Below are 24,941 nucleotides of genomic sequence, written 5' to 3'. Positions count from 1 at the left end.
TAACTTGTGAAAGGACAAAACCAATGCAGTGAGTCCAGCAGCTGCCTCTTCTGAGTATGCAGGTGAGCAGGAGTGTCCCACAGGGATCCATGCTGGGGCTCCTTCTGTTTGGCATTTAGTTTCATGATCTTCAGGTCATGAATGAAAACCTCTGGCTTTTACTAACTTTGCAGACCGCTATAAACTGGGAGTCATTGCTAAGTTACCCTCTTATGTCCAAGGCCTGCAGGAAGAGCTGCTACCTATAACTACAAGGCATACTAGTAATGGGTTTATAGTAAATGCCAAATGGTGTGATATTGTTACATTTTCTTTTGTAGTGGGGTATTGTTTATGGCATACATTACGGAGGAGTAATCAAACAAATGCAAGTGACCTTGGATCTTAGGTTGACCACTCTTTTCATCATGTAACCACAATGGCCAGGAAATTCAACTTAGTACAGCTGATTGTCAAAGGGTTATCATCCAAATCTAGAGAAGTCCTTGTGCCAGCTTTGATAATGCCAATTATTGAATACAGTGTCCCTTTGAGATGCACTTCAGTAAACGTATGAAATAGCTAGACAGTCTCCAAAATGATCTAATTAAGATCACTGGCTTAAAAACAATGAGTTTTCAGGAAATGCAGGAATACCTGCCCACTTTATTTGATGTCTTATAGTCTCCTTAGGGGGAATCTATGCCTTGTTTTTCCAAGCCATTATGGGCACAGTTGTCCTGTAGCTGTAGTATCGCCATAAGACAAATAGCCTCAATACCAGAACCAGGGATCTAGATCTTCACCAGCAAACAAAGTGGAAAAATAGGTTCATCACCCAACACCTTTCCCACTTCTGGAATAGATTCCCATTGCAAATTATGCAGTGTGACACATTATTGTCCTTCAAGCTAGAATTGGACGATTGGATGGACAGTCGCAAATTCTCCCCTGGGTTTATTATCATGGCCCTTCTTAAGGGAGGAGGTTCCATCAGAGTGTGGAAATGATCATATGACTGTGTTGTATTCAAGGATGTAGCTAGGTGGGTCTATATTAATTCATCGAAGGATCAGATCATTGAATGGTATTTAATCAGAAATGCAATTCATGGAACCCCACACCCCCCCGCTAATTATATATACTAATTCTGAGATCGCACTACAGTGGAGAAAGGAAAATTTTCATAATCCCTGACGTAATGTGATCTTGGTCAGAATGGTTTGATGAACACCATATTCGATAAAATACCATTTGAAATGCCGTTACCTGGTTCAAGGCTGTAGAGAGCACCCGAACCATACTGGGTCATACCTCCTTCCACATGTTCAGATCTCAAACTGAAGGCATGAAAAGTAATGGAGGGTGGTGTATCAATATTCATTAATGATCAATACATTTCCAGATTGGTTAAACAGCATGACTCCCTAGAGATACTTCAGTTGTAATTAACTGTTGGTTGGACACCTATTCAAGTCATTGACAGCTACAGGACCCCCCCCACCCATGAATCAGGAAGCCCATTCTGCTTATTTGGATGTACTTGAATCTATCAAGATGCATCTGAGCACCATAGTTTTGGACTTTAACTACCCATCCACTGACTGGGTCAATTACTCGTGCTCAAACTCGCTTGCCCAAAGGTTCCTCGACTTTAACTTCAGTGCCCTGTACCAATTGGTTGACACCCCCAAAAGGGGTAGCAACATCCTGGATCTGGTGCTTACCAGTATGGAGGACCACTGTAGCACCTCCACTGTGAGGTCTTCCCTGGTGAGAGCTGACCACAAATCAATCTCATTTGAAGTAACTGCCACCCCTGACCTCCCCCCAGAAGCAACTAAACTAAAAACTTCTCCAAAGCAAATTATAATTTCTTATGGGATGGTATAACTAGCTTCACTGCACCTCCCCTGCTGAGTTCTACACCAATGCTGTATACAAACACCTGTATAACTGCATTACTTTAGCTGTTCCTGATAGGACCAAAACAAGTTCCTCAAGGAAGAGCAAACCTTCCTGGTGGACAACTGCCATTGATGGGCTTTACAATTAGAGGAAGAAAATGCAATCTAAGAGTAAGAAGGAGTGAGCCCTAAACTGAAAACACTCCCTTAGTAAAATTAGTCACAAATTTTCTTGCACAGCAGATTGCAACACCTCTCACGTAGTATATTTAGCCACGTGTTCAGAATGTCCCGCCTATTATGTGGGTAAAACTGATCAATGTTTTAAAAACCGAGTTTTGAGGCATCTCTGTGATATTCGGAACTGTGACTTGAAAAACTGCCTCGCAGTTCACAACAAGCAGTTTCCAGCTCATCGGTTTTATTTAAAAGTTTTGGAAAATACCCATGTTGGAATGAGACAAGGTGACATTACTAATGCTACGGAAAGGAATGAAAGTAAATGGATTAAAATCTGAGAGCAGACAAGCCCCCAGGTTTAAATGCAGTTCCATTACGTCCTATACTGAAAAATAGAAGACCTACTATTGGTTAGAATAGAAGGAGCATGCACATCCACACATTTTCATTGGCTCACTTTTTGATTCGATGTGAGAAGAGGGTGGTGGCCCAATGTTACCTTTTGATTGATTACTAATGGCTATTGGTTAGAATAGAAGCATGCATATTTACACATTTTCATTGGTTCATTTTTTATTCGATCTGAGAAGAGGGAGTTGGCCTAAAGCTACCTTTTGATTAGTCACCATTGACTTTATTAACTGTTTCCCCACTTCATTCATTACGATCTGAAGAAGGTTAATCCAAAAGTGCTTATCGTTGACGAAGTACCAGGGAATTTTACCTCATTTCTTTTGTTTTTAGGGTTTCCCCATTTTATATGTACTTTTTGTGATTAAAGAACGTCGCAGTCCGTGGTGGTGGTTGTGGTTGTTTCACGAAGTATACCAAGATTATATACTCCCCGTTCTGAAGGAGGGATGGGTCTTCTTGAAACTGATTACATGTATAGATCTGCAATTGTGGGACTCCACACACATCTACTGACCTCACAAGATCCAAATGTGGTGAAAGTTTTGAAACATGAGAATAAATCTAAGATGACATCTCTGCTTTATTTAGCAGAAGCATATTGACATCAAACAGGAATGGAAATCAAACCAGAAGTGGGTACAAACCAGGCAGCAACTGGATGTGCTAAAAAACAAAAGAATATAAGGTGAAGGACCAGGTGAGAAGACAAGAAATGTGGAAAAAACATAAATATAGTGGCAAGTATATAGAAAACTTCTGGAAGAGCCTCATGTTCAAGAATGAACGCAGGAATGGTTAAGGAGAGTTTAATATACATCAAGAAATGAAAGGTTAATATTGGCAGCCCAAGATAGTGGGCTACTTACATGGTGGTTTACTAAGTCCATTTAACATGTGGGAGAAACGGACATATGTAGGTTTTGTGGAACCGAATTGGAAACGGTCACACACCTTATTGCTGGTTGCGAGATGGCAGGGGGGACTGTATACTGAAAGTCATAATAATGTGGCGAGATTGTTACACTGGAGATTGTGCAAACACTACGGTATCGTATCGAAGTGGCTGAAAAACACTGGAAACATGAGCCACAGAGAATCATATAAAATGATGAAGTTTACATCACGTGGGATCACCCAATACCAACAGTCCAAAAGAGATGCTAGAAAACCGGATATAGTGTTCCAAGAAAAGAAGACAAAAGTAGCACTGATCATTGAAATCGCCACGCCTAGTGACTACAGTGGCTTGCATACAGAGACACAAAGTCATAAAATACCTCGATCTGCAGGCAGAAACGAGAGCCATGTGGAGGAAAGATACCTAGACAGTTCCAATAGTAGTAGGAGCAACTGGTCTTATAAAAAAGAATTTACAATCGTATTTAGATACGTTACCAATTTATGTAACACCGTACGAATTGCAGAAGGAGTCTACTGGGCACATTGCGGGTGCTGTGAAGAGCACTTTTGGCAAACATCAGAGTGAAACAATACTAATTTCATGAACTTTAATCGTACCTTGACTTAGGAATGGAGTCCATTCCCGTCTTGGTATTAGAAACCCAAAAGACTTGGAGAAATTAAAATAATACCAGTACTCTGTATTCTGTGTGACTGCTCATCATCATGCATATTTGTGCTGTCTTTTGGCATTGTTTCTTTCCATGTTCATAACTTTGGGATTAAACTGTCCTGCTCCACTGTATTGGAATCTGGCTGTGAGTATGCTTTCAGCAAAGAAGGTTTGTGAACAAGCACATGCTGAGACAGAAATAAAAAAAAAATGAAAATATTACAGTATAAAAGTCTGTGTTAATTTTGTTTATTTTATTTTACATTTGTTTACCGGGGAGGTCCGACTGGACAGAGCTGTCCATTTTCAGTGGAGGCCCAGGGAGAAAAGCTCCAGAATAATTGCTAACATACTTTATAAGACATTTACATGAGCATTGTCGTTTACACATTCACTTATAAAAATATAGCAGATAATATATGATTAAATAAGATATTTACATGAGCATAGAGATTTAGACATAGAATTAAAAGTATAGCAGGTAGCAACATATGATGGTTGTTCATACAATATGTTTAGTAGAAATAATCTTGGAGATGTACTGAAGATAAGACAAGAAAGGAAAACTAAAAAAGGAAAAGAATATAGACAAGTTCATATGAGGTGCATTGACATTTTAAGGGAAAGCTTTTCAACTTAGTAAATGGGAGAGTTAAAGGGTATAGATGGGACAGTGGGCAGTAGGCGGCAGTGAGTTGGTAAGTAACATGCCATAATACATAGTGCATCTCTGGGAGTTCTAAAGAGGAGGACTCTAGCACCCCAAGAAGAGATGGAAATAGGTGGAGTTGAAGAAGAATGGCTGTGCCTAAAAACAGTATGCGGGACTACAGAAAAGATATGTGGCCAAGCCAGGTATGGAAATAAGGTACATAAGGAAAGCTGGTGGTGGAATGCAGAAGTCCAGGAAGCCATCAAAAGAAAAAAAGGAGTGCAGGAAGAAGTGGGAGATGGTAAAGACTGACCAGCCTAGGAAGGATTACTGGGTGGTTAACAAAGAAGCTAAGAAAGAAGTTGCAATAGCAAAGAATAGGGCATCGGAGGCACTATACCACCTTCTGGAAAATGACTCCGTAAGGGGCACAAAGAAACTATATCAGGTTGCAAGGCAAAGGCAGAAAAATAGAGAAGATAGACACTCTTCATAAGGGATGCCAGCAACAACCTGCTTACCAGCCCAGAGAACAGCAAAGGCAGATGGAAGGAGTATTTTCCAGCAGCTTCTGAATGAAGAAAACCCCACAGAAGCTGTACTGCCCCAGAAACAGCCTACAATGAGAGAAGAGGAGGAGCCCACCCTAGAAGAAGTAATAACATCACTAAGGAAGTTGAAGTCAAGGAAAGCAGTAGGCTCAGATGAGGTCACAGCAGATATGATAAAGATGCTGGGTGAGCTGGAAAGAAATTCCTTCTGAGAGTACTAATAGCAGTGTGGAGAGAAAGGCATATCCCAGATGACTGGAGAATAAGCATACTCTTGCCAGTGTACAAGAACAACAGGGACATCTACAACTGTGGGCAGTACAGAGGTATCAAACTCCTGTCACATTGCATGAAAGTTCTGGAGAGGGTGATTGATAAATGGATACGCAGAGTAGTAAAATATAAGATGGGATATGAGCAGTTTGGATTCAGATCAGGATGCAGCACAATTGACATGTTTGCATTGAGACAGATACTCGAGTAGAAGCTAGAGATGAGTAGAGTGTCCAACTGGGCATTCCTAGACTTGGAGAAAGCATATGACAAGGTCCCAATAAAGCTGATCTGGGCAGTACTGCGGTGGTTTGAAGTCCCAGAAACATTGGTAGAACTGGTGCAAGCAATGTACAAGGACCCAATAACTCAAGTACAAACAGTGTTCGGCTTCTCAGAGGGGTTCCCAGTGGGTGTGGGTGTACATCAGGGTTTAGCTCTGAGCCCACTGCTGTTCATACTGGTGATAGACTACATTAGCAAACAGGTTAGAGGGGACAGATCAACAAAGCTGCTGTATGCAGACGATGTGACAGTACAGGCAGACTCTGAGCTAGAACTTCAGCAAAGGATAGGAGAATGGAATGCAAATCTGAAGGCACATGGGATGAAACTAAGCACAGATGAGATGGCGGTAATGGCAGCAAATTGGGGAAATCAGAAAAAGCTGAGAATAGAGATAGAAGGTAAACAGCTTCAAGTATCTGGGAGAAGTAGTTGAGGAGAAGGGTAGTCTGTATGAAGAGGTGAAAGCTACACTCTGTGGGGATGCAGCCAAATGGCACAGAGTATCAGGTATAGTCTGTGACAGAAATATGCCAAAGAAGCTGAAAAGTAAGGTGTACAAGACAGTGGTGTGAACAGTACTACTGTATGGTACAGAATCCTGGGCAGTAAAGGCAGAACAGTTGAAGCTAGAGGTGATGGAAATGAAGTGCCTGAGAAAGGTGATAGGATGCACAAGAAATGAGGACATAAGAGCAAATTGCAGAAAAGATCAAAGAGAACCGATTATGGTGGTTTGGGCATATCTGTAGAAAAGCAGAAGACAATCTGGTGAGGAAGATTTGTGACAGCAGGAAGAAGGTAAGAGGAAGTGAGGACGTCCAGCAAAGAGGTGGATGGATTGTGACAGTCAGGCAAGAATGTTGAAGGCAGGAGTGTGGCACTGAATCATGAGAGTTGAGTTGAAAAATGGGAAAAAGGGGGCTGATAATTTATGTTGGATAGTGGGTATGGGAAAGGACTTGGAATATGTCAGTCAGGTGCTAGGCAGCTCCATGTCCAGGAGTTGTTTAGGTGAGAAATGAGTTCCAAGTCTTTGGTACAGTATTTGATGAGCTAGAAGTTGTTGGTTTAGAGCTCCAGTGTTAGGGAGTTCCAGCCAGGAAAGCTGTATTAAGGCCTGACAGTGGTGGGTGTGGTAGAAGTTTGTGGCGAAGTTTGCTATTTTGTTGTAGCATACTGATAGTTTGTTTTAATTGCTCTTGTTTAGATTGATTAGGACAAGAGAAACATACAGTGTAAGGTAGAGAGAAGATGGGTACGAGCTAGGGTAACTGTACTGCTGCTGGTTAGGAAGGTTTTACATCTGTAAAGAGTACCTAGTTTTCTGTTGATTTTTGGTTATTGTATGAACTAAGTGTTTGTCAAATTTCATATTGTTAGTAATGACCCCTAGTAATTTGGTTTGTGTGATGGGGGAGATAGGGCTATTATGTGATGCATAAATAGACAATGGGGGAGTAGGTGCTGCTGCTTTGGAAGGATGAAAGAGCATACGTTAGGTCTTTTTAGGATTTAGTATTAGCTGGAAGTTGTTAGCCAGGTTATGATGGATGGTAAAGGCTTCTTGGGTCTTGATGTGAAGTTGCTGGAGGGTGGGGGCAAAGCAGATTAAGGTGGAGTCATCAGCGTATTGAACCAGGTTTGCTAGAGGGATGGCTTTGTGAAGATTATTTGTAAATAAAGTGAAAAGTAGGGGTCCTAGGATTGATCCTGGGGTACTCCTAGTTTTACAAGAAGTAGGGGAGAAAGGGAGTTTTTCCACAGAACAGCTTGTTGGGGTTGGGAGAGAGTCTTGAAACCATAATAGAGTGTGGGTAATTAGTTTTAATTCTGAGAGTGCTGTTAATTTTGTATAGGAGACTGTATCAAACACCTTTAATGTAATGTACAGATGACATTTAAATATAAAGTGTTATGTTCAGGATTCTCAGTGAACACAAGCCTTTATTCTGATTTCCCATTATAAACATATGACCCCGTAACTCTTATCTCAAGTTACTTTGGTGGTGATTAATGTAGAAGCTTTGATTTCTTGTGACACGAGTGCTGAGAGAGTCTGAAAAATAACCGTTCTTGTGTAGTTCTCTTCATATTACTGAAGTAGTCAGTGAATCCCTAGAAAGCATTCAGAGAGAAATCACTTTGCTTAAACATCACATTTAATTTCTTGCTTTTAAAGCAAGAATGTTTTACTGGCAGAGGAAAAGGTATGCTTGTGTGGTAGAGTCTTTGAAGGAAGTCTGAGAATTTGACTTGCGATTCTAACTTGGCATAACTTTGTATCATAATACAGGGCCTACTGCTACCAGTAATATGATGGTTCTAGTTAACCTGCAATAAATACCTTTAAAGACTGGTTGTTTCTGATATGTAGTGTTTCTTTGTAAAGTCAAACTAATGTACCATTAATAACATCTGGCATTTGTTAAGCTGAATTTTTGAAGTAAACTAAAGACTGAGGTAACAGGTAAGGTTTTACGAAATGCATGGTAGTTTTTATGGGGAGTCTGCTGCAAATGCTGTTTAATTTTTAAATGACAGCCCACATTTTTTGTTTTCTTTAGATGAGAGAGATGCTGTACAGAAGAAGACCTTTACAAAATGGGTGAATTCTCATCTTGCACAAGTTGGCTGTCAAATTAATGACCTGTATACAGATCTACGTGATGGATACATGCTTACAAAGCTGTTAGAAGTACTATCTGGGGAACAGCTGGTATGTGCCTGAAGATTCATGCATGCATTTAACAAGGGAAAAACATTTTCTGCTTTGTGATCCCAATGTTCATTTGTGATATTTCAATTAGTGTGGGATGCTGTTTATGAAGAAGGCCCCAAACTATAAGCCATTGATTAATAATCATTCATAATGGCAGGCACAGCCTAGATAGTTATCCAGATGCACTCATGCAGGGCTGGCCTTAGCAGGCAAAGTGTGCAGCACCTAGGGTGCCATGCATCTGAAAGGATTTTTTTTCTCTGTGTTTTGTTTTAAAATCATGCATTAAATTGAGTTAGTCCTGAAGGAAGAAAGGATCATGACATGTATCATTTTGCCGTCTTTGGTATGCAGTTATTTTTTTCTTTCTACAAAGCAGTCCCACCCCATCAGCATTTACTCTCCATCTGTAGCACTTGCAGCAGGAAAACTTGATATTGGATCACCCACTCCCTCAGAGGTGTGGAGACCTCTTTAACAAATAAATCTTTCTCCTCCCCTCACACAGCAGCTCTCAAATGACTCAGTGGCACTTGGTGTTGCCCCTTTGGATGGTAGTTGTGAATTGCAGATAATCTTGTGAAAAAGATCAGAATGCACAAAGCCAGGTAGGAGAGGAATGATGATGCTAGTTTGTGGGACCAATTATTTCAACAAACTGAGTACAAGATGCACTGTTGAAAAAAAATTTGAAAATGCCAATAATACTTAGAAAGGTGCTGGTTGGTAAAAAATACTCTGCAGTGTATATGTGGTGAACTGCCAACCCCCCCCTTTGAGGCCTATTGTTTTATCTGCAGGATCCAAGACACAGCCATTGGCCATTTATGTGGGCACTAAGATAAAGGCTTTTTATAGGATGTACAACCATATATTGGTGGAATCCTGTGATTTTTTTTGGTTAAAATGGGGAGTTTGGAATTTGACCCAGGTTATCATTTTATTACCACTGACATAAAGGATCTTTTTTTCTGTTATACCCCACACATTAAGCCTACAGTGGTTTGTAGAAATTGTTGCAGAATTTGAATTCTTAAGCCCTGCTGACTTTAGACTAGTTTTGGAAAACGGAGAATTGGTGCTTAAGAACAATTTTTTATTTACTTTGAAGGTGAATATTACCAGCAAGTGGGTAATGTGGCTAGGGGTGCTTCATGTGCCCCTATATTTCCCAATATAGTGTTATATTGGGAAAAACATTGTTTGTTCCCATTATCCTTTTTCAACAACAACCAAGCATATTGTCGGTTTTTGGATGATATATTTATTGTTTGGAGAGGGTGTGTGCTGGAAATCGAGGCCTTTTTGACATTAGCAGCACCACCGAGTTCTTTATTTTACTCATATTGTGAAGTTTGCACACATTTTTTGGATGTTAAAATATTTAAGGATGTGCAACATTGTAGATATGTATCCAAATTATACAGAAAGGGTCATTATCCAAATTATACAGAAAGGATCATTTTTCTAAATATTATTTACATTTTAAAAGCAATCCCCCCCCTTTCACCAAAAGAAAAGTATAGTGAAGGGGTAGATGGTGAGGGCTGCAAGAATGACTGCTGTTAAGGAAGATTTAATGGAAGAGTTACATTTTACTGAATCTTTATTTTTGGCTAGAGGCAACGCCAAACCTGCCAAGTCATTAAAGGTTGAAATTCTTGATGGATGGGGGAACAAATTTGTACCCCTGATTAGTTTACCCCAACCAGTACCTCACATAAGTAACCCCACTTCTCAGGATGGTGGGGGGATTGTGACCCAGAAGTAACCTTGCAAAGTGGGACCCTACCTAGTGCTTGAGTACAATCAGGACACACAGAAAATTAGACATTTTTTTTGTAAGTACTGGGACATGTTTGTGTCCATGCCTAACCATTTAAGTGTTCGAGAAACCAATGAAATTTAGTTATAGGAGAGCTCCCAATTTAAAGAACATATTTAAATAGGGCACAAACCTAACTGGAGGGGCTACTAATAGACTAAAATATGGTACATTTAAATGTGAGGGATGCCCACTATGTAATTTTATTGCCAACACCAAAGAGTTGTCCCTTTTTGGGTCTGGTATTAAACTAACACATGCTGGATACTACATCTGTTTTCCTAGGGGGAGTGGTTTATTTAGCATATTGTGTTTCTTGCCCTCCTATTATGTGGGTAAGATGGAACATAGTTGAAAGCAGAGGATTTATGAACAACTATATGAAATTAACTGTAGAAAAGAATCCAATACTTTATACAAACAAAGCCAGGTGTGTAAAGGGACTGATTTTAGATTTTGGTTGTTGGAACAGATTATACCCCATGAAAGAGGGGGTGACTGGAGGTTAAAATTGGAATACTGTGAGTTCAGGTGGCCCTTGCTTTTACATGCAGCGGCACCACCAGGTTTAAATGATTATTTGTCCATTACTCCATCCCTCAAGTTGAAAGCATTAGAGTATTGAAAAATGTTAATTTTTTTTATATGTTTTACCTTTTAATAGAGTTGTACATGTATTCTTTCAAAAAATTTTTTTCAGATGTATTTATTTGTGGGGAATATATTCAATCCAAATGTTTTTGTTTTTATATGCGATAGTTTACATTTTTAGCTTGTATATTTTAATTTATTTTACTTTGCCGTTTCCCTGTGTAACGTAACTTGTCTTTTGTATTGTTGTCCCTTTAAGACTGGAATGGTGATTTATTATGACAAGTTTTTGCTACCCAAAGGGTTAGTTTCCGTTATATTTAAAACGGATTGTCAATTGATTGTTATTCTGATGAAGTCTCTGGTGTAGGAGACGAAAGCACTTAATAAATTTTATGTGTGTATTTTTGGTCGTCCTGGTGTTTGTAGCCAGCCTGGTTGCTTTGGTGATTCTGTAAACCCCTTTTAACTGCTGACTTTATTCATTGATTTCAGGTGTAGATCGTTGTGTGCATTGTTTCTAGTCAGTCACTGTAGCTTGATAGCATGTGCATGTAAGTACTGAGCACTTGTAAGAACAGTGCCATTTTGTATAGTCAGCCAGAGTGAATGCAGTCATGAATGGAGATAAGCATGCTAGTGTGTCTGAAGTAATGAGAGCATTACTTAACTTAAGTACATGTTCCAGTTACAGTTCCTGATGTGTTTATGTACAATAAATATCTTGATCCGTACACAGCTTTATCGTCTCTTTTGAATGCATGAGACAAGCGACATAAATGACTGTTAATGTCAAATGTAAAATTCGTAACATGAATTAAACATCACAGGAGTCAAGGCACTGATGAACAAATGATCTTATTATCATCCTGAAATCTTAGTTTATTGAAATAGACTTTTTAGCAGAAACCCCGATTTGCGATCAGACTAAATTCATTTTTATTTATTTATTTATTTATTTTTTGTTGGCAATCCCATTCATTTGTATGCATGTTCTTAGTTTTGAAGAAAGAAAGATTTGTATGTTTAATACTGAATTAAATTTTATTGTGTTAATACTTAATGGTCTTTAAAGCTTTTTAAAATACTGCAAGCTGTATTTAATTTCAGAATTCATGGTGCATTCTCAGATAGTTAAGTGTTTAATAATAGAAACAATTTATGGTGCATTCTCAGATAGTTAAGTGTTTAATAATAGAAACAATTTCTAAAGACCCCATACCGTAAAATAATTTTGCTCCTTTTTAAATGCCTATCAAATGCACTGATCTAAGATTTGAGGTAAGTAATATAGCATTACAGAAGTTGATTGTTGTTGAACGTACTAATTCTCTGTCTATTCCTTAACTAACTAGCCAAAGCCGACTCGTGGAAGGATGCGGATTCATTGCCTTGAGAATGTTGATAAGGCTCTTCAGTTCCTGAAGGAGCAGAGGGTGCATTTGGAGAATGTGGGCTCTCATGACATTGTAGATGGAAACCACCGCCTCTCCTTGGGACTGCTGTGGACTATCATCCTTCGATTTCAGGTACTATTATTACTGCTGATGTGCATATTTGGTATGTCAATAGGCTGAACTATGGAGCCGAAACAGCTTGATGATTTGTATATTAAGAAATGTTCAAACTTGTCTTGGTGCATATTCCTAGTCTATAAGTTGGCCATTTTATGTTAAAAATTACATATTTGGCCAACTAAACAGGATAGTCTTCTTCTTTCAGCTGCTCCCATTAGGGGTCGCCACACCAGATCAACTGTTTCCATTTCTTCCTGTCCTCTGCATCTTGCTCTGTCACACCAACCACCTGCATGTCCTCTCTCACTACATCCATAAACCTGATCTTAGGCCTCCCTCTTTTCTTGTTACCTGGCAGCTTCATCCTTAGCATCTTTTTCCCAATATACTCAGCATCCCTCCTCAGCACATGTCCAAACCAACGTAATCTTGCCTCTCTGGCTTTGTCTCTAAACTTTCCAACCATGGTTTCATTTTATGTTGCCTCTTCTAATAGGAGTAAATTTATTACTTTAATAATGTGAAGGATAGTTCTTTTCTTGCAGAGGATCATGACAAATGACTGTGGATGACTTGGTGATGTGATTCACTGAATTAGAAGGGTCTTATCACTAGAAATCCCTTTGCCAGGAACTAGACCATATCCTGAAGAACTACAACAGGTTTGAAATATATTTGTGTGGAGTTGTCACAGTTTCCCATGCCCATAAGGGGGTCAGGGCTTCCACCCAACACTTGAAGTTATCACCTAAATGTTGTTTAGCAAAACAAATATGATAGAATGTTTTTCATCAGACTTTTTATTTTTTTAATTTTATTTAACATTTGTATCAAAGTCCAACTTGGAATGAAGCCAATTTTCAGCGGAGGCCTGGGGAGAAATGCTCCAGATGAATGTCTTTGTACTGTGGGAGGAAACCAGATCACCCAGAGAAAGCCTACATGAATGCAGGAAGGACATGCAGACTCTGCACTGAAGGCACCCCAGTCGAGAATCAAACTGGGGAACCTCTTGCTGTCAGGCAGCAACACTACTGCTGCACCACTGTGCTGTTGAACTATCTGTAATTGACTGATCTGATTTACCCACCTTCACTAAGCTTATTAAAAATAATTCCTAGATTTTTTCCCTTGCATTTAAATAATTAAAATGTTTGACTGCATGCCACTTGAATTATTTAAAAATGGAGTACAGATACAATACAAACTTTAGAAACTTGTGTGCTGGTAGACATAAACTTGGATATATAAAACAACTGAAAAAATAAGCAACATGTGACTGCTGAGGACTGCCATTGATTTACAGGTTCATAGGTATACACTAGGCTAAAGATCACCAGGGGTTTTTATAAGCCTAGTAATGCAACCTAGTTGTCTTCCCATATCCCTTGGCTGTCTTAAGAGGGATACATTTGTTGGCTAATGGCTATGTGGTCGGGAGCATCTGTTTGGTAATATTTTACTTGCTGTCTGCTTCTATCCATTAGAGATATGAGGGTCAGACTGGGGATGAATTTAGAATTGTCCTTCCAATGGTCAAGGTTATGCTTGAATAGGATCAGGGATGACCTCTGCTTCACATGGATGGGGGAGACTATTCCATAGTACAGGAATCATTTGAGACTCATATTGATCTCAACAGCATGCGTTCTATTTAAGTTGCAGGCAAAGTTTAATCCTTGGATCTAGTGTTTCTAGTGCTGCTCATTTTGTAAATGTGGAAATGATCCATCAAAGTTGGATCATAGGATGCCTTATATGTCAGACATAGATCGCCTCTCAGTAACATGTAGGAGATTGAGTACAGAGATAGCACCTTAAGGTGGTTTGTGTAGGACAGTATGTTAATAACCTGGATTCCACTAGTGATGAACCTCTGTGGACAGTTTAATTGTTGCAAATACCTGGCCGAGTACATGCCAAAGTGGGTGTTGTACTCAATGAGGAGTCTGATAAGGGACAAGGAAGGTGGTACTATAACTTGCTTCGATCAGGATGCCATACCCGTACATATAAGTTGGGCAACATAGAATTACTTTTTCACTGTTTTGGCTATATGTTGGTTGAAGACTGTTAGAGGTGTTTCATTGAGTGATTGACTTGTGTGGATACATTTTCCCAAAGGACACTATAATGCACTTCTTGGCATTGAGTTATCAACTGTGGGTTTGACACCAGTCATTTGTATGTGTTAGGCCTTCTTGCAGGATGTTACTGTTGTGGGGATTCTGAGATGGCTTCTAATTTAGTCATCTGTTAACTTTTGTTGTGCCAGAGGCCCTTGACATTAGCTTCTACTTCTGAGAAGTAGATGCCAAACAGGAGCGGGTCAGCAGGGATCTCTGAGGTACTCCACAGGTGACTGGTCTCATGGTGGAATTGGTCTCACCATTCATGACTTCTTGGGTCCTATGTGTGAGTCATCTGGCATTTCAACAAGTTAATAGGGATTTGTAACTAGTTTGAGTTTTAACAACAATACCCGAGTTGGGGATCATATCAAGTGCCTTAGCCAGGTCAAGGTGGGTGGAATGCACCATATTTCCCTCATCTATTGCCAGGTGATCCTCTTGAAGTCTGCCAGGCTAAGCAGGCAAGACCTTCCCTTGACAAAGCCAGATTGGGATAGGTCCAGTGACTTGTAGGCTGCCAATGTCCTTGATGATTATTTTCATGATAATTCATTCCATGGCTTTTCACATTAGAGTTATCAGACTGATGGGTCTATAGTTTTACACTGTCAATTCATGGACACCCAGATGACTGTTGCAGTACTCCATTCACTTGGTATGTAACCTGTTTTGAGCCTGTAGATGAAAACTGCCTCAAGTGGTTTTTGAATGGTCATGTTTTAAGCTATTTAGGAAGCAACCCAGAATATTGTCAGAGCCCATTGAAGTAGTGTTTTTGGCCTTGACAAGTGCTACCAAGACCTGCTCCCTAATGATAATTTTGGGGGTATGCTGGAAGGGTTAGCAATGGGGGAGTGAGGGTGAAATTTGTGAAATTATCAGTAAGCAGATTCAGTGTGGGTTTACATCTGGTCGGTACAGCAGTCTGTATGCAGCCATTCACATGTTTGTACAGGGTTTCTATGAACAATTATGCTTAGGTTGCTGTGATCTTGGGGTTCAGGGGGTATGTAATTTTGGCAAACTCTCACTTAGCATGTAGTTTACTTTAGAATACTACTTAACTGGTACAGGTTTAGTTGTATTTTCCAAGTTGATTTTTATTTTGAAGGAGACAACATTGTGATTCTACCTCACCAGTGAGGATGTGATGGGGGTGGGGTGGGGGGAATATGCAGCAGTGCTAGTATGTGTAAATGAAGTCCAGGAAATGTGCCTGTGAGGTTGAGGCAGTGTATGTTTTCCAGTCTATATGAGTAAAAGTCCCCCATGAATAGGGTGTTTGAATGGTGAACATCTCCAGCAGGTCTAGGTATGCGTTGTGAAATTCTTAGTGCATAGATGGTGACATATGGTAAGCGACTTCATCCATGTGCAAGTCAATAAAGATAAACTCCAGGACATCATCCTCTTATAACAATCTTGGAGGTATTTTTGTTACTGATGTGGACTCGCACATCTCCACCGTTAGAGCCCTGTCTGTGCTATAAGGGGATGGATATGGATAAAGTTTTAGCCATTATCCAAAAGCCCAGTGGGGTGAACAGATGCAGACCATCCTTGACAAAGCAACATGGTCTGTTAATTGTGTCTTCTCATGTTGTTAGATATTGAATCCCCCTGGAATGACACCAGGAAAATCAATCCTTTGTTTATATTGTGACATCATACTTGGTAAATGTAGAAAGCATCTTCTCCATGTCCAGCCTGCTAATCGGGGCATCTTTGTTTTGTATAATGGTATCCCTATTAAATAAGTCCTAGGTGAAGTTTATTTGCTTGCATTATGAGCTTCAATCTTAGGGGACCATTGGGTGTAGGCTTATGTGCAGTATTTGTTCAGTTTAAATGAAACTGCTCTAGTGGACAAATGTGTTCTGTTGTAATCCAAACAAGCAAATGTCTGAAATAACTACATCGTATGTGCAAACACAGTTGGTAGTGATGAAACAATGCTATGATAAGCAAATGCTATAATGACAAGCTAAAAACACTTTCGCAAAAATGCTTCTTCAGGTCAAACAGCCATAAACCAAGCAACAGATTTTTAAAAGTTAGAAGCAGTCAAGCGGTACAATTACATCATCCACTGCATGGAAAAACGTCTAAAAATGTAAAGATACTGTACTTGCTATAGCTCAAATAGTGCTTACAGTCAAACAGCATAACTTTCCTAATAGTAGCAACTAGATTTTTGTGTACAAATTAAAACAGTTAAACACTAGACAATGTATACAAATGTATATATACACATACAATATCCATATCATTTGAACATTAACTTCTACAATGTTATGTATAGCCAGCATACATTCTAAGATGAAAATGTTACCATGAAGAGGGTGTACAAAGGTCTTTGAATAAATACATTTACAAAAGATACAATTGTTACATGAATGTGTTTTGGGTGGTGTGTGTACGTCATAAGTATATGTTCCATTCTTTGTAGCTTGTCTTGTACTTCAAATTTGGCTTAATGTTTGGCATAAGGCTGTATTTCTTGTGTTACAGCCAACATAAGTAAAACAGATTTTAAGATGAAAAATTCTTTAAGATGAATTTTATACTGTTAGGGTGTATAAAAGTCTTCTGAATAAATAGATTTACAAGAAATATAAAATTATTACATAGATATGTACCATTTTTCTGGATGGTGTGTGTCATGTTTATATGCATGTGTATATAATGTACTACTTCCACTCCTTTACCATTAAGTGTTCTTTTAGTGCCTTTCGGATTTTCTTGACATCTTTGGAATGCTGTTAAATAAGGAAGAAATTACAGAAAAAGCAGCAAAGCAAATTCTCTGTTCCTCCAATTTTGTTGGCAATTTCATTTGTTTTTCAGTTGTTTAATAGTTTTTTTGTAAACTTATTTTGGAATAGACCGTGCAGAGGCCCTGGGATGCAAGACACTTTTCTGACTAGAACAGATTTTGTAGGAATAGTTATTCAGTTTCCCAGTCTGCAGGTTGTGATTCTGGTTTTTCTTGCTGGTGTAACAGCACTAAGATGAATCACTTCTCGATTTACTGTGTAGCCATCATGCAGGGATACACCTCTGGATTCATAGACTCTCACTGCAGGCACTAAGAGCTCTGCCCAAAATGGTCAGTTTCTATGATCATAAAGCATAATTCAGAGAGACACATTGGCTGTAATGAGGAAATGAGATGGCACTAGCAAGAAATTTGCATGCTTCTGAATCACATGGCATTACCAGTAGTGCTAATCCGCACTATCCTGTGGTAATCAAGTACGGTGGCCTGTGCATCATTTTGGCACAGGCACCCTATGCCGTTATTCTCCCACACACATGAACACATTCAAAGGCAAGCACGCACACACTGCATTACCTCTTAACTGCCACTTAGTTTACATTATGTTACTGATTTATCCTCTTTTTTTTTTTTTTTTTTTTTTTTTTTCCCCCTGCCACTGGTAAACTACTGTTGATTACAGTCAGTAAATAATACCAGATTTAGAGCTTCATTCATGTCAACTGATGTTCCTCTTGGCATTGTCCAGAAGTCCTTCAGCATAACCATTTAGAGGTATAGCAGCTCCTCCAAATGGACCCCCTCCCCATTTCTTACAACTGTTCCTGATTTTGCCCCTTCTCTGTTCCTTGTAAGTCTTGGACTAGCTGTTCAGAAAGGGTCTATATTATGTCATTGACTGGTTAGCTTGTCGAATGCCTAAACTTCGACAGCTAAGGGTCGAAAACTGACCATCTCGAACGGCCAGTTAAACTAATTATTTCATCGGGAAAGAATTTGCTTGAATCATGCCAAACTAACATAAACTTCCAAGACATAACAAAGTGGGGGGCTTCACCCCCCCAACTAAATATACCAACTCCGAGATCGCTCTACATTGGGGAAAGGGAAAATTCCCAATAATGGCTAAGCAAATTCTTTCCCGATGAAAGGCTTTGCTTAACTGGCCATTTGAGATTGTAGGTTTTCGACTCTTAGCTGTTGACATTTAGGCATTTAACAAGCTAAGCAGTCGATGACATAATATAGACCTGTTCAGAAAATATACCAGTATGAAAACCCTCTTCAGTTTTCTATGGATGAGTTGCTCTCTTTGCCAAAGGTACAGGATTTGAAGCTTTTCACCAATTTAATTTACCATGTTGAAGCAACTTAAATTAATATTTAAAGTATATACCTGGTGTTTAGTGGTAGCACAGAGTACTAAGGCTGCTGAGATGAGCTGTTTGTATGTGCCAAGGGTGCAAGGATCAAACTTTTACCCCTGTTCTTCAGTTCCTTTTTAAGTGACTTGAGATAGTATTACTAGAGTATCCCTGGTATCTAGTTGTAGCACAGTGGGCTAAAGCTCTGCTGTGTTAGGTGCTCAGGGTTCAAAGATTTTCCTGTTACTTTCTAGCTTTTTATGCGACTTGTATTAAGTTTAAGCTGTGGTGTCTAAAATTTCCCGCAATACATCTGTCGTTTTGCAAAACAGTTCTTTCAGCTTTATAAGTGAGCTGGAGTACCTCTGGTGTCTAGTGCTTCCCTCTCTGTCTTGCATGATTTGCTCATTAGTCTAGGACAGTTTACTGTTATAACAGTCCCCCCTTCAAATACACACACACAGCCCCTCATTGCACCTTATGGGCACACTTACCCATTCACCCATAAGATCGCACACACACCCCTATCCTACCTATCCCTTAACTAATCCCTCTGCTGTGACCACCACTTATCCCTCTGCGTACACTCATAATTGTACCCATACACATACTCTACCACCATGACCTGTCCACTATACCCCCAGCACTTACCTCTAATGCAGTCTCAAACATTGAATGTAGCAGGTGAATGCAAACTTTTTGCCGAGTTAACTTGCACAACTGTGTGATGCTCTGAATTGCTCAGCTGCATAAATGCATTACCACAGGAATTTCTGACAAAGACCACATGGCCATAACTCAACCTTCCATCTCCAAAATGAGTAACACTAGCCCTCATAATGTGGAACAAATGGGCAAAATGTGGAAAATATACTAATGGCTTACAAACAACTTCAACTAGGTAGGTCATAGGATGGTTAAAATATGCTGGTTTTATTTATAAAAAAGATATTTTAATGAAGTAATATGATTCATTTTTATTTACCATGGATGTCAGTTAAAAATTCCTAACACTGAATGTGTGACAAATCCTTTCATTGTTGAAATCTGAGAAGCACAACGTTTTAAGACACCAAATGAGGTATGACTTCTCATAATGAAGTAAACGTGAGAGGTGTGCACATGGCTAAGATTTGGAATTCAGTCCCCCACCACATTCTAGCCAACCACCATCCCTTAAAATGTAAAGTACTTCTCAAGGCTCACCCAACTAATTCTTGACTTTGCTCTTGTCTAACTCCTGGCTGATCCTCACCCCTTCTATACTGCACACCTTTTCTTTGTCTTTTTCATATCCCCACTACATACTATAAGTTTTCATTGAGATACCATCTTATCTTGCTGACCCTCTCCTTTCTTGCCCTACCCATTTGTCTTTCTGTACCTTCTTTGCCTATTCTCACCCCAATGTACCCTCTTAGCCCTGTACTCCACCTTGTACCTTAATGTGTTCTATACCAAGCACATTCGTCTTTTCCCTCTCCATATAAATATATTGACATTATTTGAGTGTCTTTAAATATTGCTATATGTAAGATACAGACATTAGTATTTTTGACAATTTTATTTAGTACCAGCTCTGTTTTGGATATTTTTTATACTGTTTGATTTTGTATGTAATGGAGAGTTTCTCCCCAGGCCCCCTGAAAATGGGCTGTTGCCCATTCAGACTGTCTCAGTAAACAAATGTCAAATAACTAAATAAATACATACATACGTAAATAAATACCACCGATCTTTCCACCGGAATTCCTCATTAACATAGAACTCAGGTGAAGAGATGACTATTGTTCTGTTTTGATTTTGCTGATTTTTTTTTTTTTTTGGAGGGTTGGGATTGGTGGGAGGCACCCTTTCATGGGAAAGAGCATACGTTCTTCATGAATTGTTTCAGCTAGGGTTTGCAGTCCTGTATTTGGTGAGATGTTTTTGTTGGCATCCATTGAGCTAAGGTGAGCATTTTATTTACTAAATGTTTTATTATGGTTATTTGGTTTAAACTGCATAAATGAATCCATAACTTCATACAGGTTTAGTTAATAATTAGGTACGACTGAGGTTTAAATATGGGAGCTGTTGCAGTTTCAATTAGTGAGGTGGTGTTAGATGTAGTTTTGAAGTACCGGTTGCATTTTTATGTTTTCTTTCCCTCTTGTCAGAAGTTTGTTTTAGAAGTATTTCTTTGAAGTGATTCTGTTTACTGTGTTGGTCTTAGCACTGGGTATTTTAACTAGCTTAACTAGGTCTGCCAAACTGATGTAAATAGGTGTACGTACATGGCTGTTAGTATGAAGAGACTATGCATATAACAAAGGCCGGCATTATCAAGAAGGCTGATGATCCTAAGAAAACTTCCTTGTAAAACATGGACATGAGCGACATAAATGGGAGGGACCTAGCAGAAGCAGAAAACACTAAGAGATTACAGAAATGTACAGAACTATGTAAGGAGGAGCTTAACATTACTGACACATGCCTTGGCTTGTTTTTGATTTACAGCCTGAGGTCCTGGAGAATGAAGTTAAACAAGCCTTAGAAAGCCTTGCTCTCTCACTAGGCTGCAGGCAGTAATGGAAATGCAGCTGAATTGTTAAAGCTCCTGCATAATGATGTCCTTATTCTGTTGATTGCTACTTTCCAATTTGAAGAAACATGACAGCAGTCATACAACAGGAAAGTTAATTTATATTTTAATCAAAAAAAAGCAATGATCAAATTATCTAAGATTTGCTTTTGTTTCACATGCTAATAGGCTAACTCTTGATCTTGCAAGCTAAACTCCAGAAATATGTAACTTGAGAAATCCCAGATGTACACTGGTTTTTAGAAGGGGTAGAGGTATCAGAGATCAAATTGCCAACATCCATCAGATAATAGAGTAAGCAAATAAGTTCCAGAAAAACATTTATTTCTGCTTTGTTGACTATTCTAAAGCCTTTGACTGTGTGGAATAATGATGGAGTCAAATTCGTAGAAAAAGGAGCACCTGTTCACCTATCTACTTCCTTATCAAGAAGCAGCAGTTAGGGCCAAATATGGATTAATTGATTGATTCAAGACTGGGAAGAGTCCAACAAGCTTGTGTATTTTCATCCTATGCATTTAATTTACATACTGACTTTATCACATAAAATGCTGGTTTAGATTAATTGTATGCAGGGCATCAACATTTTTGGAAGACTGCTTAACTTAAGATATGATATACAGATGATACCACTCTGATTGCTGAAAGAGAGGAACAGATAATAGAGACAGGTGATTAAAAATAGAAAGCACAACTAGCTGAGATTGTCATGTAGTGTTAGCGAAAGTGACGGATTTTATTCTTCTAGACTCAAAGACCCCTGCAGATATGCTTGCTTCTTGAGAGGAAAGTTATGGCAAATCTAGTTAAGGTATTAAAAACATTAATAGATCTTCTTGTCATCGCAGTTCTTTATAGTCAAAGATGAGGTTTCCCCTGTAGTAACTTAAGAATGTCAGAGTTTGACTAAAATATCTTGTCACAAAATCAGTGCTTTTGAACTGTGGTGTTGGAGAACTTTTTTGAGAAGTCCATAGACTGCGGGAAGATCAAATCAGTCAATACTTAAGGAAATCAATCCAGACTTTCACTGGAAAGGCTGATATTAAAATTATTTGGCCTCATAATGTGAATGCAGGATTTACAGGAAAAGGCACAGATACTGGGAAAGATCAAAGGCAAAAGAAGGAGCCGTAATGACTGAGATGGATAGACAACATTACTGAAGAACATGTATTTGCACGAACTTAAAGAAGCAGTTGTTGATGTTTCTTTCTGGCATACTAAAAACATTCTTAGTCACAAAAGGTCATACTTGGTTAAACAGGAAACTGGTATCTTCAATGTAGTTGACTCTGTAGTTGACTCTGTAGTGTTTTACCTCGCACTGTCAATCACAATCCAATAAAACACAATCCTGTTAGCTTTGGGAGTGTGTTTTAACATATTTCCTGTGGGGGAAGGGCCAGCCCAACTTACAAAATTCCTACTGTGCAGTGTTGGAGGCACAAAGGCTTGTGTTCAGTATAACAGATCTTGACTAACCATCCAGTCAACCATTAGAATTGTATCTTTCCTTTCTGGCCACGTTGTTGAATCACAAATGACTGAACCAATGTGACTGCAAACATATTTCAAAAAATGACATTTGAATAAAAAGTAATTAATTGAAATGCATCATAAAAAGTTGTTTTTGGCGGTAGATACCACCACCCCTTGCATCCTCGTATCCCCTTAAATATCCAAACTCCTCAATTGTACAACTGTGAAAAAATGTAGCACATACACAGTTAATCACTGCTGATACATGCACTTCATTAGATCAAGCTTATCTTAAGAATGTTTTTTGCAGGGGGGGCAAGCCTCCCTGTACCCACAATGTGGTGGGCTATGCCCTCCACACTCCCTTAATTAAATATACAAACCCCGCAGTCACGCAATAATTGAGAAAACAGAAAAGAACACCCACATTTGATCACTGCTTCTTTACAATTTTCAGTCAATTGTGATTCAGCAAAATGTGAATCAGGCAAAACAGCCATTGCCATTTATATCTGTGTGTATACATTTGTGTTAGTGGGTGTGTTATATGTCACTAGAAGTTAAAATCAAGAAATAACTTGAATGACTTTCTTATAAGCTAGAGAAGGCTTAAAGAATGCTTATTTCTGCAGAGCAGTACAACTAAATATGTTTTAAAGCATATTTGTTTCCTGAAAGGCTAGTGAAATGTAACGGTTCACTTTGCTGTTGCAGGTCTGGTGAAGTAATGACCTTGTTCCATTTTAGTGACTTTCTCAGGTCATAGACACTGGTAGGACAAGGTTCAGCAACTTGTGAAGAATATATTACTGTATCCTGTGAGATGGTTCTTTAAGCTAGCATTGGTGATGCAGCAAGTTAATCTTCAAAGGGATAAGCCAAATTATTACAACTAGCTTTTTTTATTATGGAATGAATAATAATTATTTTTGCCCCAAATTAGTTATCCCATCCAATGGGGTGGTCACTTATTCTCACAACAGAAAAAGTACCACTACTTCTGAGAGATGAGCATTGTTTACTTTCCCAATGTCTAGTCCAAGGAATGGGGTTTGGGGCATCATGCTTTCACCTGTGTTTTTTATAGTCAGTTATTTTCTTTTATCTTTAGATAATCTGAAGAATACATCTTGGCTCTATAGTGCAAAGGGATGAAGCTGTTACTGCGACCCGGGTGACTGGGGTTCACTTAGTGTCCAGCATTGGAGGAGCCAGGGAGTGAGAGAGCGAGAGAAGGAGGAGGAGGAGTGAAGCGACATGGCTCACTTTCCTATATCACGGGGTGGAGAAGGTTGAATACTCATGGGCAACCAGTGTCCGTGAGATTTCCCTGGAAGAGACCAAGATATCACCACTGCACATTGTGGGAATGAGTCGTTGGCCTGTCTGGCCAACCCATCACATGACCTCCTGTGGCACTTACCCCGAGTGCATTCATGATGGTTAGGGCAAGCATTTAAAATGCTGATACCCCAAGCTGACTCTTATGGTGTTGAACCAAATGAGTCTACTGATTGGGAAGGAGAAGGTGATCAGTAGGCAGTGCGGGGAAATACCAGCCAAAAATCATCTGAAAAATACAGTTGCTATTCATGATCTTTTGTAAAGATATACTGGAATACACTAAAGGTACACTGTTTTAATAAGATAAGGTGTCTGTTTTAATAACTTCTTTGTGGTGCATGCATTTTGAGATTACTTGTGTTTTTTACATTTGCTATTTTTTGCTGTTTTTTTCACTTCAAAAAAAAAAAAAAAAAAAAAAGTTTTTCAGAATTCTTTGTCTTAGTCCCATTCTGGTGAACTATATGGTTGTCAGTATAAACTTCATTCTGAATGTTGTTTTGCCAAAGGACTGTAGCCTTTCATTTATTAATATAACATACTGGCTATTGCTCCCCACCTCACAAACTGTGCAGTTGTTGTATGTTTTGTCCAAAACTCATTTCACACACTGCTGGTGGTATCATATTTATAAACAGAACCAGAAAGCAAAACTTTTGACACCAAAACAAGGAGTGTGTGTGTGTGTGTGTGTGTGTGTGTGTGTGTGTGTGTGTGTGTGTGTGTGTGTGTATATACACACACACACACACACATTCTTCTTCTTCTTTCGGCTTTTTTCTCGGTC

The sequence above is a fragment of the Protopterus annectens genome, chromosome 1.part0 (assembly GCF_019279795.1).
Source record: "Protopterus annectens isolate FY-2018-M chromosome 1.part0, PAN1.0, whole genome shotgun sequence".
Classification (NCBI taxonomy): domain Eukaryota; kingdom Metazoa; phylum Chordata; order Ceratodontiformes; family Protopteridae; genus Protopterus; species Protopterus annectens.
The sequence above is the reverse complement of the archived record's forward strand: the minus strand, read 5'-3'. Positions refer to the sequence as shown.